The sequence below is a fragment of the Microtus ochrogaster genome (genome assembly GCF_000317375.1).
Source record: "Microtus ochrogaster isolate Prairie Vole_2 chromosome 14 unlocalized genomic scaffold, MicOch1.0 chr14_random_2, whole genome shotgun sequence".
NCBI lineage: Eukaryota > Metazoa > Chordata > Mammalia > Rodentia > Cricetidae > Microtus > Microtus ochrogaster.
Genome location: NW_004949097.1, coordinates 6,485,349 through 6,500,636, shown reverse-complemented (window position 1 = coordinate 6,500,636; position 15,288 = coordinate 6,485,349). Strand labels below are relative to the sequence as shown.

The following is a 15,288-nucleotide window of genomic DNA, read 5'->3' as shown; positions in this document are numbered from 1 at the left end:
AGCACAGCCTTGCTAGTTCACTTTTTTTGGGGAAAAAAAGCAATCTACTCCTTTAATCTGAAACTAGAGGTGTTTTAAAGCATATTCCCTAATTTTTATTGGGGCAATGAACAGCAACCGCATGGAAAATGACTTATGAATCTGTTGACTGCTTTATCCTGGAGAAAGGTTGGGCAATGAGGTGCGCCTGGCTGAGAGATTTTTTTTTTGTCCCCGAGGCGGGATTTTTGCTTATCTGCCTTCAAAGTTTTTAAAGGGCTAAAACTATTTTCATCATGCTCTTAGACGAGAACTTTTAAACTTCTCCTGTTCATTTATCTTTGTCCTGGAGGAGATTAAAAACAGATTTCTGGGCAGAATCCAGCTTCTGGTGGGGTGGCCCTCTGCTCAGAACTCAGGTAGTGAAAGTCAGATGCTTGTGTTCCTGTTATGATTGCTTTTCAAGGACCAGGAACCCACTTAGATGAGCTCGCATGGATGTGGGGTTAGATTAGCTTCCAAGAGTGCTGTCACAGGCCGAGCAGCAAACACATCAAGAATTGATTACCTCAGTGTTGTGGAGGATTCCGGGTTGGTCTGTCTGAAGTCTGGGAGGAAGAGGTCTCTCACCCAGTTCTGGTGGTCCTCTGGTTTGCTGTAGCATTTGTTGGTTGCGGACACATCACACTGTTTCTGCCTTCACATAGCCTCCTCACAGGTTACATATCTGTCCCCACACTCTCCAAGGACACCAATGTATTGGACCAGGACCCCACTCTACTTTTGTATTACCTCATTTGCGAGGTTTGCATCCACAAAGGCCTCATTTCCAATTGTGATCGCCTTCTGAGGTCCTGGAAGCTAAGATTTCAATGTTTACAAATGGGGGTGGGCAGAATTTAAGCCGTGTAACACCTTGCACATCACGGCTGGACCTCTAGAGAATCTGGCAGCTCTGGAACATGTGTCACTTTGCCCCTAGGCTTGCACGGTGCTCTTCTTTGTCAGAAGGAGGATTCTTCTTCTTTTCTGCCCTTTTCTTCTCTCCAATTCCATCTTTTCTGGTCCCTAACAACTCTGGTTTGTTGTGATGTTGATTCCTATTTCTGGGGCTGTGTTGGCAGTACCACGTCATATAGCTCGTTTCCCAGGGTCTCTGTCTTTGAATTAACAGTAAAAGACATCGTAGAGTTGGAGATATATATGACTCAGTGGTCAAGAGGATTGCTTTTGTAGAGGACCCAAGTTCAGTTCTCAGCACCACCCACATCAGGGGGTTCACTACCTCCTCTAACCCCATCTCCAGGGGATCTGATACCTCTGGATTCCACAGACATCTGTGCTCACATGCGCACACTCCCTCCACATACATACATACATATAACAAGAGGCATCGTGATTTTTCCACCCATCTTGTGGGCTACTTGAATTTGAGTATTCACTCATCATTAGCCGCAAGGGAGGCAGGGTAACATGTAGAGATACTGCAGGTGAAGTCAGCTATGTAGGGGAGGCTCAATGGCAGGTCATAGAATAAGCAAAACAAGATAAAAATAGCCACACACCCTTGGACTCTCCTTGAAATGATAGAAATTTTATATTCATGTGAGTTCCTTGCAAACTAGATGGCTCAATAGGATCAAATAGGCACAGTTTTTGTTAGAGGCAATGCCTCTGTGGAAACAAAGAATCCGAAAAGCCTGGAAACCAGACAGATAGCAAAGCCTGGCTGATGTAGAGTGAAGGACAGTGGGTAGGATGATTCCCCTCAAACTATTGTGCATCATGGGAAGGTTGGGAAAGAATGCTGTGGTGTCCTTGGGTGAAGGTAGCTGAAAGAGTTATGTGTTTTCTATAGTGGATCCCCAATATGGTCGGTCACTGGAAGGACAAGATGGAGTTTGAATTGTAGTACCTGGGCTCTGTTGTAGAAGAGCATTCTTTTGTTCCCGGCTGCCCAGACTGGAAATAACCACTCAGAAACTATATTATTTAAATCACTGCTTGGCCTATTAGCTCTAGCTTCTTATTGGTTAGCTTAATTTAATCTTAACTTAAACATCTTAATTTAACCCATTTTTATCAACGTGTATCACCACATGACTATGGCTTACCAGGTAAAGTTCTGTCTGGCATCTGTCTCTGGTGGGGCTACATGGCTTTTCCTGATTCTACCTTCTTTCTCCCAGCATTTAGTTTAGTTTTTCCCACCTAGCTCTGTTCCCCTATAGCTCTGCTATAAGCCCAAAGTAGTTCCTTTATTAACTAATGATATTCACAGCATACAGAGGGGAATCCCACATCACCTATCTTTTTTTTCGTTTAAATCAAAAGGAAGGTTTTAACTTTAACATAGAAATTACATATAACAAAACAGGTATCAAGCAAGAATTACAGTTACAATATTTATATCTACTTTATCTTTTATCATTACTAAGGAAACGTATAACTATCTATTCTTCAACTCCATCAAAGACTCCAAATGGATATAACATTACCTAAGTTAACTAGAAGTACATTGTAAGCAACTTCCAAAACTCGAGAATTGACAGAGACATCTTGCTGCCTGGATAGTCATCCAAAGTTCTTCTGTACCTTGGGGCATCCACCTTTAGCCTACAGGCTCATAGTGTCCAGAAAAACTTTTCCATGAAGCAGGAAATTTGAAGATATGTTCTGTCTTGTAATGGCTAAGTCCATCAGTTGCTTTCTTCTGTATCCTGTAGAATGTCTGGCAGACCTTTTTCCATGAAGGAACTTTAAAGACCATCTTACCTTTAAGCAAGTTCAGCAGTCATTTCTCTGTGAGTTTTGCATGTCCAGTTCATACAGCATAACATCAAGCAGTCCAGGCAAGAGCAGTCTCTTACCCAAATGGCAAACAAACTCCATAAGTAGCCTCTTCATCAGTAGGTCTGTGTTGCCATTAAGCAAGTTATATCACTTTGCTCACAAACCCCATTTAAATGCTCCATAGCTGGACCTCCAGAAAGAGTCAGAGTTCATGCTGGCAGCAAGGCCAAGGAAGTCACCTTGTCAAAACAGGGTGCTTAACTTTTTTTTCTAAGGTTCAGGATCCTTGATTGGCTGACATTTGCCTAGGGGTGTTGAAAAGCAATAGCTGTGTGCTGGCAGGTGATCCTGTTAACATTTGTTGGAATGTTAGGAATTTCCTTTGGAAGGTCTGTTCCTGGGTGGTGCTTGGGTGGTCTCAGTTTGTGGTCTTTCTTGGAACCAAGTATTGCCTTAGGGTAAACTATTGAGACTTGGGCCTCTAGTGAGCTTGTCAGAGCTGAGTTCTACACTGACACAGCAACTTAATAATCTTTGCTGTGAGAAAATTCACTGATAAAGGCAATTCATGGAAGAAAGGTTTGTCTTTGCCTTATAGTTACAGAGGGATGGAGTCTATCTCTACAGAAAGACATACAACAGGCATAGAAGGCATAGAGGCAGAAAATAGGAGGTTGGCTGGTCCCATTGAAAACATACTCAAGGTGAGAAATGAACAGGAAGTGGGTAAGGTTATAAAGCCCCAAAGTGATCCACTTCCTCCAAACAATGCTCTACTTCCTGTCTGTTCTGCACACTTCCCCAAACAGTGCCATCACTGGGGATAAAGTGCTCAAACACATGAGCCTACGAGGAACATTTCATACCCAAACCACAACAATATTTCCTCTTTCTCATCCTCAATTTCCTTGTTTATAAAGAGGGAATTAGAATTGAATTCACCTCCTAAGATTAATGATTAAGCAGAAAACGGAGTTAAAGTACATTCTGTAAAAATGTCACATACTAAGTTATAAATACAATTCATTATTACCATAACTTATTTTATAAAAGCACCGTGGATATTGATGTTCTCTACACTTCATATTACCAACTAGGATTACTTTATGTGGGGACAACTTCTGAGGTACTTTTTTGTTTTAAAATGGAATGTTTTAAAACAAAACAACAAAAACCTCAAACCCAATGACCTAAATTAAACGAACATTTTATCATTCTAATATGTTGACATCTATTATCAGTGGAATTCATTCTGTGTTCCAGTTATGCTAATCAGGTATCACTTCATAAAGAGATGCAATTGAATTTGTGACTCGGAATTTGTGGGTTATTGCCTCTGGTAATAGTTTCATCACTTGAATTTTGCTTATGTCCTTCAAAGTACTTATCACTCTAGCTAAAGATCGGATTCATTTATTTCTTTATATTTTTTTGTTTGTTTCTGGAGCTAGGGTTTCTTTGTGAAGCCCTGGCTATTTTGGAAGTCTCTCTAATACCATGCTGTTCTTGATCTCAGAGAACTACTACCTTTGCCTCCTAAGGGCTGGGATTAAAGGCATGTGCTCCTATATCTTCATTATTATGGTTGTTCCCCTATTTTCCCCTGTTTAAGTAATATAGTCAACATTAATAGAGGTGGACTGGAGAGATTGCTTGATGGTTAGGGGCATTTCTATTCTTATAGAGAACCTGGGCTTGGTTCCTAGCATCCACATGGCAGTCAGTAACCATTTGTAACACCAGCACCAGGGGTTCTGATGCCCTCTTCTGGCCTCTGTGGGCACTGTATGCCTGTGGTACACATACATACACACAAACACTCATATACATAAAATAAAAATGATACAATCATAAAATATTAATACATAGTATGTCAATAATTCCTAATATATAAGTAGAAAAGTTAAATGGTCTCTATCCATTGATAGTTATAAAGGAATGACTCACATAGATCTCTATTGATTGCATCAGCATATAACTTGAACTCTGATGTGTGTGTGTGTGTGTGTGTGTGTGTGTGTGTATGTGTGTGTGTAGGGGTAGGGAGGTGGTATGTGCTACTGAGATTAAATCCATAGCCTTGTGTGTGTTAAGCTATCAACATATAACTTGAAATAGCAATGCCTTTTGAAGGTCAGTTAAAATTATTTTTGAAACTTTTCATTTAGACAGCATTGGAACTGGATTTTTGTCAGCTCTGTCCTATGTTAATATGATGAGTCATGCTGATTAATTTCCTTGTGATACATCAATTTGAAGTCCCAGCAGGACCACTAGCAATTTTTATACTGAGATTAGTCTAAGAAACTTTTTTCTGGCATTTCCTTTATAGATTTAGCAATCAAAGCAGTTCTTGCTTCCCATGAAAGCTTGTGCTTTTTTTGTTTTGAATAATTCTAGAATGTTATTATCGTGGATCTATTATTTTTGAAAAATCAGCAAAGCTTAGCAATGAATCTGCGGCCATGCTGTACTCCGTAGCAACCACTTACATGTCGTCTCATGGATTTTATTTATGTGGTCATTTCTGTAACTTTGTTAGAAATTTCTGTTTTTGTAAATAGTTACCAATGCTACTTGGTCATCCAGTTTTTTTTACTAAAGAAGGTCCCAGCCATATGCCGTCAGCTTGGTCAGAGACAGAAAAGAGTAGCCCTTCCTTCCTCTGCTGTATGTCCACCCCATATCCTTCCCCCTGGCTCAGGAGAGAGGTCAGCTGGTGAGGTGGTAGGAGTGCAGACGGTGAGTACCACAACTGTAAACAGTACCCCACACCCCTTTTAAAAATTAAAAATAAATTCTTCTCTTATACAATACATCCTAACCATATTTTTCTTCCTTCTACTCCTCCCAGTTCCACACCACCTCCCCTTTCCCCAAGATTCACCACCCCTCTGTTTTCTCTTCAGAAAAGATTAGGCCTCCAAGAGCCAAACAGGACAAAACAAGATACAATATGACAAGGCAAATGCCCCTCCTTTTGAGGCTGGATAAGGCAACCCAGTAGGAGAAAAAGAGTCTCCAAGAGCAAGTAAGAGAGTCAGAGAAATACCTATTCTTACTAAATGGAAAAGCATCTGTAAGGCAAAGGATACCATCAATTGGACAAAGAGACAGCCTACAGAATGGGAAAAGATTTTTTTTTTACCAACTCCACATATGATAGAGGTCTAATATTCAAAATATACAAAGACCTCAAGAAATTAGATATCATTAATAATAACAACAAACAATCCTATTAAAAATGAGCTAAAAATCTAAATAGAGACTTCTCCATAGAGGAATATCAAATGGTTGAGAAATACTTAAAGAATTGTTCAACATCCTTAGCTGTTAGGGAAATGTAAATGAGATTTTTATCTTACACCTCTCAGAATGGGGATGGCTAACACCAATACCGCAAGTGACAGCTCATGCTGGCAAGGATGTGGAGCAAGGGGAATGAACACTCCTCCATTGCTGGTGGGAGTGCAAATTTGGGGAGTCACCATGCAATTCAATATGATGGTTCCTCAGAAAATTGGAAATTGACTTATCTTGGGACCCAGGTATGCCACACTTGATCCACGTATGCCACACTTGGACATATACCCGAAGGATACTCCATCCTATCACAAAGACACTTGCTCAGCCATGTTAATTGTGACTTTATTCATAACAGAAACTGGGAGCAAGCGAAACAACTATTCCCTGTGGACATTCCTGAGAATTGAGTGCTGACAATTCCATTCTTTTAGAAGTCACGCCCCATTGACCCAGTACCTATCTGCTGTAGAAGTCCATAGCCAGAGGCTTTCTGCTAAAGGCTGTCTAGAAGACTTGTCTCTTCTGATGCAGAGGTTCAACTGACAAGGAAGAAGTCACTGCTTTCTGCAAGGGGTTGGGGAGAACTGAGACTTGATCCTCTCACCCCAGGACTGGAGTGAATGATTTGAGCTTGTGTGCTCTGAGCCAGCCTCTCAGTGTATTTATGCTGGTCATTTCCTACTGAAGTTTTCTTTTTCACTGTGTCACTTCCTCCAATGTGATATGACCTCGTTCTTTAGTTCTAAGCTGGTGTCATATTCAAAAAGGTATTTCTTTTAAAATATTACTTTTGGCAGTATCTTATGAATCTTAGTGTGTTTAAATTTTTGCCATTCTGAGATTGAAACCCCTCCCCCCTCAATTTTTTTAAAAAGATATATCTTATGTATCCCAGGTTGGCCTCAAAGTTACTGTGAACCAAGAATCACCATGGATTCTGGTTGTAGGAGGCTTCTTATTTGTTTCCTGGCCATCCAGACTTCTGTAATAACCACACAGAAACTGCATTAATTAAATCACTGCTTGGCCCATTAGCTCTAGCTTCTTATTGGCTAACTCTTACATCTTAATTTAACCCATTTCTATAAATCTGTATATTGTCATGAGGCTGTGGCTCAGTGGGTAAAGTTCCAGCATCTGTTTCTGGTGGGGCTACATGATTTCTCATTGATTCCACCTTCTTTCTCCCAGCATTCGGTTTTTCCCTGCCTAGCTCTCCTCTGTCCTATCAACAGCTAAGGCAATGCCTTTGTTCACCAATGGTATTCAGGGCATACAGAGGGGAATCCCACATCAGATTCTCTTTAAATATACTTTAAAACATTTATTTTATGTGTGATGGAGGAGGGTCATCTGTCTATATGTTACTTTCATTGGTTAATAAAGAAACTGGCCCTTTGATAGGACAGAAAATGAAGTAGGCTGAGTAAACAGAACAGGATGCTGGGTAGAAGGGAGTGAAGCAGATGCCATGATTCTTCGACCTGAGATGGATGTAGACTAGAATCTCTCCTGGTAAGTACCACCTTGTGGTGGCACACAGATGATTATAAATGGGTTAATCAAGATGTGAGAGTTAGCCAATAAGAGGCTAGAACTAATGGGCCAGGCAGTGTTTAAAAAGAATACAGTTTGTGTGTTGTTATTTTGGGTGTAAAGCTAGCTGTGCAGGAGATGGGCGGGATGAAAAGCAGGCCTGTCCACAGCTCCTTCAACATATGTGTATGAGCATTTTGACTGTATGTGTGTCTGTGCACCACATGTGTGTCTAGTGCCTATAGTGGCCAGAAGACAGCATTATCCCCTGGATCTGGAGATACAGAAGTTTGTGAGCTTCACTGTAGGTGCTGGGAACCAAATCCAGGTCCTGCGCCAGAACAGTTGGTGCCCTCAGTCATCAAGTCATCTCTTCAGCCTTGAATTTGTGATCCTCTTGTCTTTGCTTCATACGTGCTGATGTTGGGGTGTGCAGTCCTTTTTCTCTTAAATACTATGCCATAGCAATAGCTTCAAATCATTATAATTGCATAACTCATTACCATCTAATTTTAATGAGGGTGAGGCAAATGAAGCAACCAAGGTTTGGTTTCTGTTTTGTTTGTTTTTGTTTTTTGTTTTTCGAGACAGGGTTTCCCTGTGGCTTTGGAGCCTGTCCTGGAACTAGCTCTGTAGACCAGGCTGGTCTCGAACTCACAGAGATCCGCCTGCCTCTGCCTCCCGAGTGCTGGGATTAAAGGCGTGCGCCACCATCTTGATATTGTCTCAGTAAATACTTGTCCTCCTGAATATTGGCGGTGTGTTCAGATACTTGTCTAGTCCCTAAAATGAGCAAGTCCTTGACAGGGAAAAAGTTACAGTGCTGTGGGAGCTCCTTCAGCTCCTTCAGCCAGTAACCTTTAAGATACCTGCCCACTTGGGCGTGGTCTCTTATGTTATCAATGCAGCTGGAAAGTGTGCATGCTCCCTGTCTTGCTTCCATCATGCTTCCACTGGGCCACTCTGCTCTTGTCCCCTGTTTGTGCAGAGGACTGTGCTCTTGTTCCCTGTTTGTGCAGAGGACTGTGATCTAGGACAGTGATCTGCGAGTCTTCCCTAAATAAATAACCTTTAATTATATGTAATTCTAAACTAGTGTGGGATTATTTTGTATCTTCCGCCATCAGTACAGCTTTGGATCTCCTTCTCCTTAAGAATTTGCTGTTCTATCATATTCAGTCCCTCTCCCTTTAAGAAAAAACCATTTCTGCCCTACTAAATTACTAGTATCAACATACTCCTGTCCCTTCTGTAACACATGGGACAGCAGGAAATTGGGGAAATTGTGTATCCTAATAACTCATGCCTGTAGATCTGACAGCTTACATGCTAATGGGGGACATTACAGATGTGATTAATTAAGGATCTTTTCATGTGCGTGCTTGTGTGTTTTTTGAGGATCCATTTTTGTATGCAGATTGTTCATAACCCATCTCTGCCTTTGTTTGTTTGTTTTGAGACAGGGTCTCTCACTGGCCTGTAGTTCATGCAGCCATCTAAGCTGAGTAGCTAAGGAGTCCCAGGGATCCCCGTGTCTTTTTCTCCAAAGAGCTGGTGTTTCATGTGTATTCTATGCCTAGTTTTTTATGTGGTTTCTGGGGATAGGACTAAAGACTTGATGCTTGTTTAGCACACACTTTACTAACTGAGCTGCTTCTCCAGTCCCTGAACTGCAGATTTCCAAAAAGAGAAATTATTATGGATTATGCTGCTCAAATTGATAAAATAATAAGTCTCCTGATAGGACTAGGAGAGGGTACTCAGTCTGAGAAGGAGATTGAATGATAGAATCAGTCAGAGGTGAGATGCCAAGGAAATCAGGTGACATTTACAAGGATGTATTTTTCCGGATTCTTTATAAGAAACACAGCCCTGCCAACCCTTAGACAGTCTGACCTTCAGAAGTAAAAGGCAATACATGCATGTTATTGTAAGATCTGGGCTGGTAGAATTTTGCTTGAACAGCGGCAGTAATCTCAGCAACCAGGCCTGCTCTCCGTTCTACTTTTGGCCAACTCTGTGCAGTTAAGGTTCAATATCTTTGCCTCTGTAGGTACCTGGTATGAAATTACCTGTGTCTTTTGGTGTCTTCTTGTCAAACACTGGTCCACTGTAACATTCATGCTAATAAAATGGTAACAGCTTTGACTGTGCAGAACCTACAGACAACAAACCCTGTCTTGTAGTTGCTAATGTGTTTAATGTTAGTGAAATGGTGACAAGTAATAGCATCTTAAAATTATTCTTAAATCTATTTAAGGACAATTTCCTTTTATAGGAAAATTTAGCCTCTTATTTTAGTTATTTTTTTGGCTTAATTGGTTGACATTTTTATTTGTTTAAGAATCAAGATTTAACATTTTATTTTTGCTTTCTCATTTCATTTTCATGATATTTCAGCATACGAACCTTTCAAACAGCACTTGGTTTTACATTGTGGTGGGAGATCCTGAGGTAGCATATATATTCCTTTTTCAAAAATTCTCTTCTACTAAAATGACTTTTAAAATTACCTATAAGGAGATAAAAATGGAATTATCTGGGGAATTAGGTTCTGTGTCAGGAACTATTATAAGATAATGGCTAAAAGACACATAGTTCCAAGGGAAAGTAAAAAGTATTGTTATAAGTAGACATTTCATCGTGGACTCAAAGTCCTTTGCTATGAAAGAAGGAAGGAAAAGTGAATCAAAAACACAAGCTCAGGAGTGATAAAGCTAGCAGCTCTAAGGCCTTGAGGTGGCCACAGTCATTACTCTGTTTGCTCTGTCACATGGTGTTTGTGTGTGAGCGTTGTGTCTTGGGCACTGTTTGAGATGCTTGAGATGTGGCTATGAGCACACTTCCCCATGAAGCTTGCATTCTAGTAGGGAAGGTGAAGAGGGAAGATGAATAAGGGCAATTTATGCAAGGGCTAGTGATGATAACTTTGACAGAATGAATTAAGTCTGCAAGGGGAAGATGGGGTACACAAAGCATCATATTTTATATTATAAATACATATAATTATCTATTGTTTTAGATGTGAAAGTAAAGGGTGAGAAGGTGGTGGTAGCGTTTGACTAGGAACATGAATGAGGTGTTTGACTAAGGTAGTTTTAATAGATATTTAAATGAATTAAATTAAATGCTGACTTTTCTCCATCCATCTAGACAATAAAATAGAACAATAGGTTATCAACTCACAAGGACTCATTCCTGTATAGTATCAACGTGTGTGGGGTCCGATTCCAAAGTTACTGCTTCCGAGGCTGACTCTGAGATGTAGCAGCTTTTAGAGCAAGGCAAATTAGCTCTCTGCAGTACAGCTTTCCCAGTTTATTTGGGAACAAGAATGATACTTATTCGCAGGACTGTAATATGGGTAAAATGAGCCAATGTATAAAGTGCTTCACAGTGAGTGGAACGAGTTAGGTATTCAATAAACAATAACCATTTTATTGGTATTATTATTGTCCCAGTAATTTGTAGAGGTATTAGAAAGACAGGCACTCAGAGTCTGAGTTCCTACGTTTCAAAAGGGAAAGTGAAATTATTTTCTCTGTTGATGAGTATGGATGTTAATTTAATCCAGGTCATCACAATGTTTTATTAGACTCACGAGTAGGAACAAACCTAAATTTTAAAATAGTTTCTGCAGAGAATAATAAGGGGAACCAGGGAAAGAATGCATAGAATAACCTGGTTGCAGCCTAAGCACAGGAAGCAATTATGATATTTAATATAAATGGACTAAATCTCCATATTAATAAGGTTCCATCTAATGGAGAATTTTTTTCTTTAGCTAAGAGATCTGCTTCATGCGGGAGCACATCATTATGAAATTAAACAGAGGCGAGGAGATACAGCAGGTAAATTAAAACAGAATCTGAAGGATGATAAGTCGGTAACAATAAAGCCCACAACAAAATGGTTGGTTCCCAATGTCAATAAACACATGCAAGTTGAAACAAAACGCCTTAATGTAAGACAATATGCCTTGTAACTGCAGACTTTGTTAGAAGCATAAAGTGGAACGCACAAAAATAGTAGCAGGGACCCTGGGCAAGCAAGATGGCTGAATTGGTAAAGCACTTGGGGCCAAGCCTGAAGGCCTGGGATCCGCATGGTGGAAGGGAAGAGCCATCTCCCACAAGTTGCTTTCCATGTGTGTATCGTGCCATATATATACAAACACACACACACCCATTATTACTACTGCTACTGCTAAAAGAATATAGTAGGGGACCTTAACACTCTCCCAAACTTCCATGTTAGAGTAAGACATAAACCATATATCATTTTGAATAACCTGAACAATAATCTTGAGTTCATAGTTTGGTATATGATTTTGTCGCTCATGAAGAGAAAGTACTATTTTCAGAGGAGTACTTGCTCAAATCAAATCTAGATGTGGTCAAACACCAAAAACACCTTCAGTATATTTCAAAAGCAGAGGGTATGCAGATTGTAATAGTCAGTTTGGAATGTAATCTGTTGTTATGCTAAGGTGAGGATTACTTTGCCTGTTATTGTTCAGCCATAGGTGCCTTATGGCCACTCTTCCTCTCCTGCAGAAAGAGAAACACTCCTGAGTGCTGTGGCATCATGTGGGGTGCCTAGTATCCTCCTGTCTATAGAATGACTACTGCATGGTTGGTGGATTATACAAGACCACAGAAAACTCCAAAAATGTTTAAATAAGTTACCTCTGATTATAAGCAGCCATGGATGGATCTTAAAATGTGATTTAGCCAAAACTCAAGCTTGTAAAATAAAGAATATGGTGTTCATACAAATCTTAAAGCACATGGCAGTATGTTTTGTTAATAGAATAATAATACAACTTAAAAATGAGGGACTGGATTTTGTGGGCATGAAGGGGTACCTTGGCTGATACAAGATCTCTGTAACACTCATTGGCAATGGCCTAGTGGAGAACTAAGCAAAGGTGTCTGAATATTTGCAGGTAACAGAAGGTGGAAATGATGAGCCCATGAAACACCAACAGGAGACCATGACAAGGTATTGCTGCTCACAGTTACAGTCCAGTTCCCAGGGCATGTGGCTTTGCTTCTACAGTGTCTCAGTGTATGAAAGGCAGTTGACTGAAAGGACTTCTGTATGCCTGTGATGCTGGCTAGGGAAATCTGGTCCATGCTGTCTACTAGTCTGAAGATGCTGTCTACACAAGGAAAATGGGTAAGGGCTATACATTCTCAGCAGCAAACCTGGAAAGAATAGTCCAGAAACATCTGATCTTCTAGTATTGGCTCACCCAGGGAAAACAACTAAGTAAGACCATACAGACAATGTCAGCACTTTTGGAGATGATCCTGTGGTGATCTTAAAACCAGAAGGCTTTGGCTTTGTTCCATTTATGGAACATAAATCCCAAGTCAAAGTAATATCGTAACATCATGTGGTAGATAGCCAATGGTGTGACTGTAAGCTTCTGAATCCTAGCACAGCCCAGATGAGCCCCTGAGAAGTAGGCAGTTCACTGGGTGTCTTACTGAGGACAGGACTGCCGAAGAATTTGAGCAGTTTTCCCATTAGCATGGGGAAGTGGTGGGTGTCTTCCTTCCCAAATCAGTCTGACCTTTTGCCTTTGTTGCTTTACAATGAGAAGGTTGTATAATCTTTGTGGAAGGGATTTGACCATTAAAGGAATCGGTGGCATGTATCCAGTGCTGAACCTAAGCACAATAGTGTTAGCGAAAACGGCAGAGGATTTGGTGGTATTCCAGGTGACTTCCGGAATCAGGATGAGTTTGGCAACAGTAGAGGTGGTGGATCTGGCTTAGGAAATAACCAGAGTGATAATATGGGTGAAGGAATAAACTTTGGAGCTTTCAGCCTTAATCCAGTGAAGACAGGTATAGCAGAGACTCCTGCAGAGAAGCTAAGGGATGCTAGGGATGCTGGCCAGCCAGTAGCACCAGTCAAGTCCATTTGGTAATAACAAAGCCAGGGCAGCATGCAGTGGGAGCTACATCAGGCTTTTGATTCTGGAAGCAGCTCCTACAGTGAATAATTGTGGTGTCGCTCGTGGTTAGGGGCCAGGATCAAATACAGGGTCAGACAGTTGTCTTGATGGAGGCTTTAGCAAGAATTCTAAATCTTCTGGCTGAGGATTGTATAAGCAGTGGGTTTTGGTTGATTGGTTGGTATAGAAAGCTGGGAATTCAAAAATTTCAAAACTCATAGTAAGTATATTATAAAATACCTGTGTATTAAAATTTTCAATTCGGTTTGTTCAGTTTGAAATACCTTTAGTGGTATTTTTGATGTTTTTATTCAGGAAAAAAAGAGGAAAAGCCAAATGAATTGGATGTTTTGTTACATAAAGAATTAAAATATTGGGTGCCTGAAAGTGAGCTTGTTTGCCCTACTGGTAAACCAGCCCACGACAGTTCATCTCAGAGGGTGTCTTTGTAGCATTTTGTCATTGGATTTCTCAAGTGAATTTCTTGCGTGCTCAAAATAGAAACCATTGGTTAGGTTTCTCCTCTTTTCTCCTTATTTTAATTTGGATCATACCCTCCGGGTTTTTTTCCCTTAGGAACAACTCCCATTGGGAGATCAAAATATCATGGTGTTTGGTTCTTTTGGTTTTGTTTTTAATACTTGTTTTCCTTCATAGATGAAAGCATAGTATGAATTCTTCTTTTAGTCTCTGTAGCTCATCTCATTGCAAATGCGCATGAAAGAAGCACATCACCACAAGAAGTGCTACTAACAGAAATGCTCCTGTCTACGCGTTTTCTCATCCAGGAGCTCATCATCATATCACACAGGCTAACTCTTTGATGGTGGGTTTCTATTTTTATCTGTTACCCATTATTTGATGGAGCTGCATGAATGCTATGAAAGGATGGCTAAGATATGGAGCCAGAAGACTGTTTGAACTTTTGAAGCCTTGCATGGGATTGATGGTGGTAGAGAAGCATGCAAGGCTAATATGAGTGAGAAAGAGAGAGGGGATGCATGCAGAGAGCTGATGGAAAAATGGATATATTTAACTTGGTGAGAAGTGTCACTCAATCCTGTGGCTTTGTTAAAAGATTATGCAGAGAGAAATGTAGCAAGGAATGCATGAATGTTTTTGCATCAGTGGACATCATCCATTGAAAGAATTTATGCTTTGTCCTTTGAAAACCCACTTTAGTTGAATATGCTAAGTGAAATGATGCTTGTATTTTCCTCCCCATCTGTCATCTGCTGTGAATGCTGTATGGTATGTGTTCTCCTCTGTTACTGATCTGGAAGTGTGGGCATGTGAACTGAAGCTGATGGACTGCAAGCACAGACATAGTTTGTGGTGTGCTTTGCGGGAGGATTTGGAAGCAGAATTCACCAAAGAGCTCAGGTGTCTCAAAGAAGGGTGGATGTTCTCATGGCTGTTAGCTGCTGTAGGAATGCTGCTTGCAAGCAATGCTGCTGTGAACATAGTTGAGCACATGTCCTTGTGGCACAATTGAGCATCCTTTGAATATATGCCCCAAAGTGGTATTGCTAGGTCTTGAGGTAGCTTGTTTCCTAATTTTCTGAGAAATCTCCACACTGATATCCAAAGGGGCTGCATCAGCTTGGATTCCCACCAGCGATGCAGAAGTGTTCCCTTTTTCTCACAAACCTCTCCAGCAAAAGTTGTCATCAGTGTTTTTGATCTTAGCCATTCTTACAGGTGTA

General features: G+C 40.5%; 1 pseudogene; it reads left to right on the top strand.

The window, feature by feature from the left end:
- Positions 1-12,791: 12,791 nt before the first annotated feature.
- LOC101991401 lies at positions 12,792-13,769 on the top strand (annotated as a pseudogene).
- Positions 13,770-15,288: the final 1,519 nt, after the last annotated feature.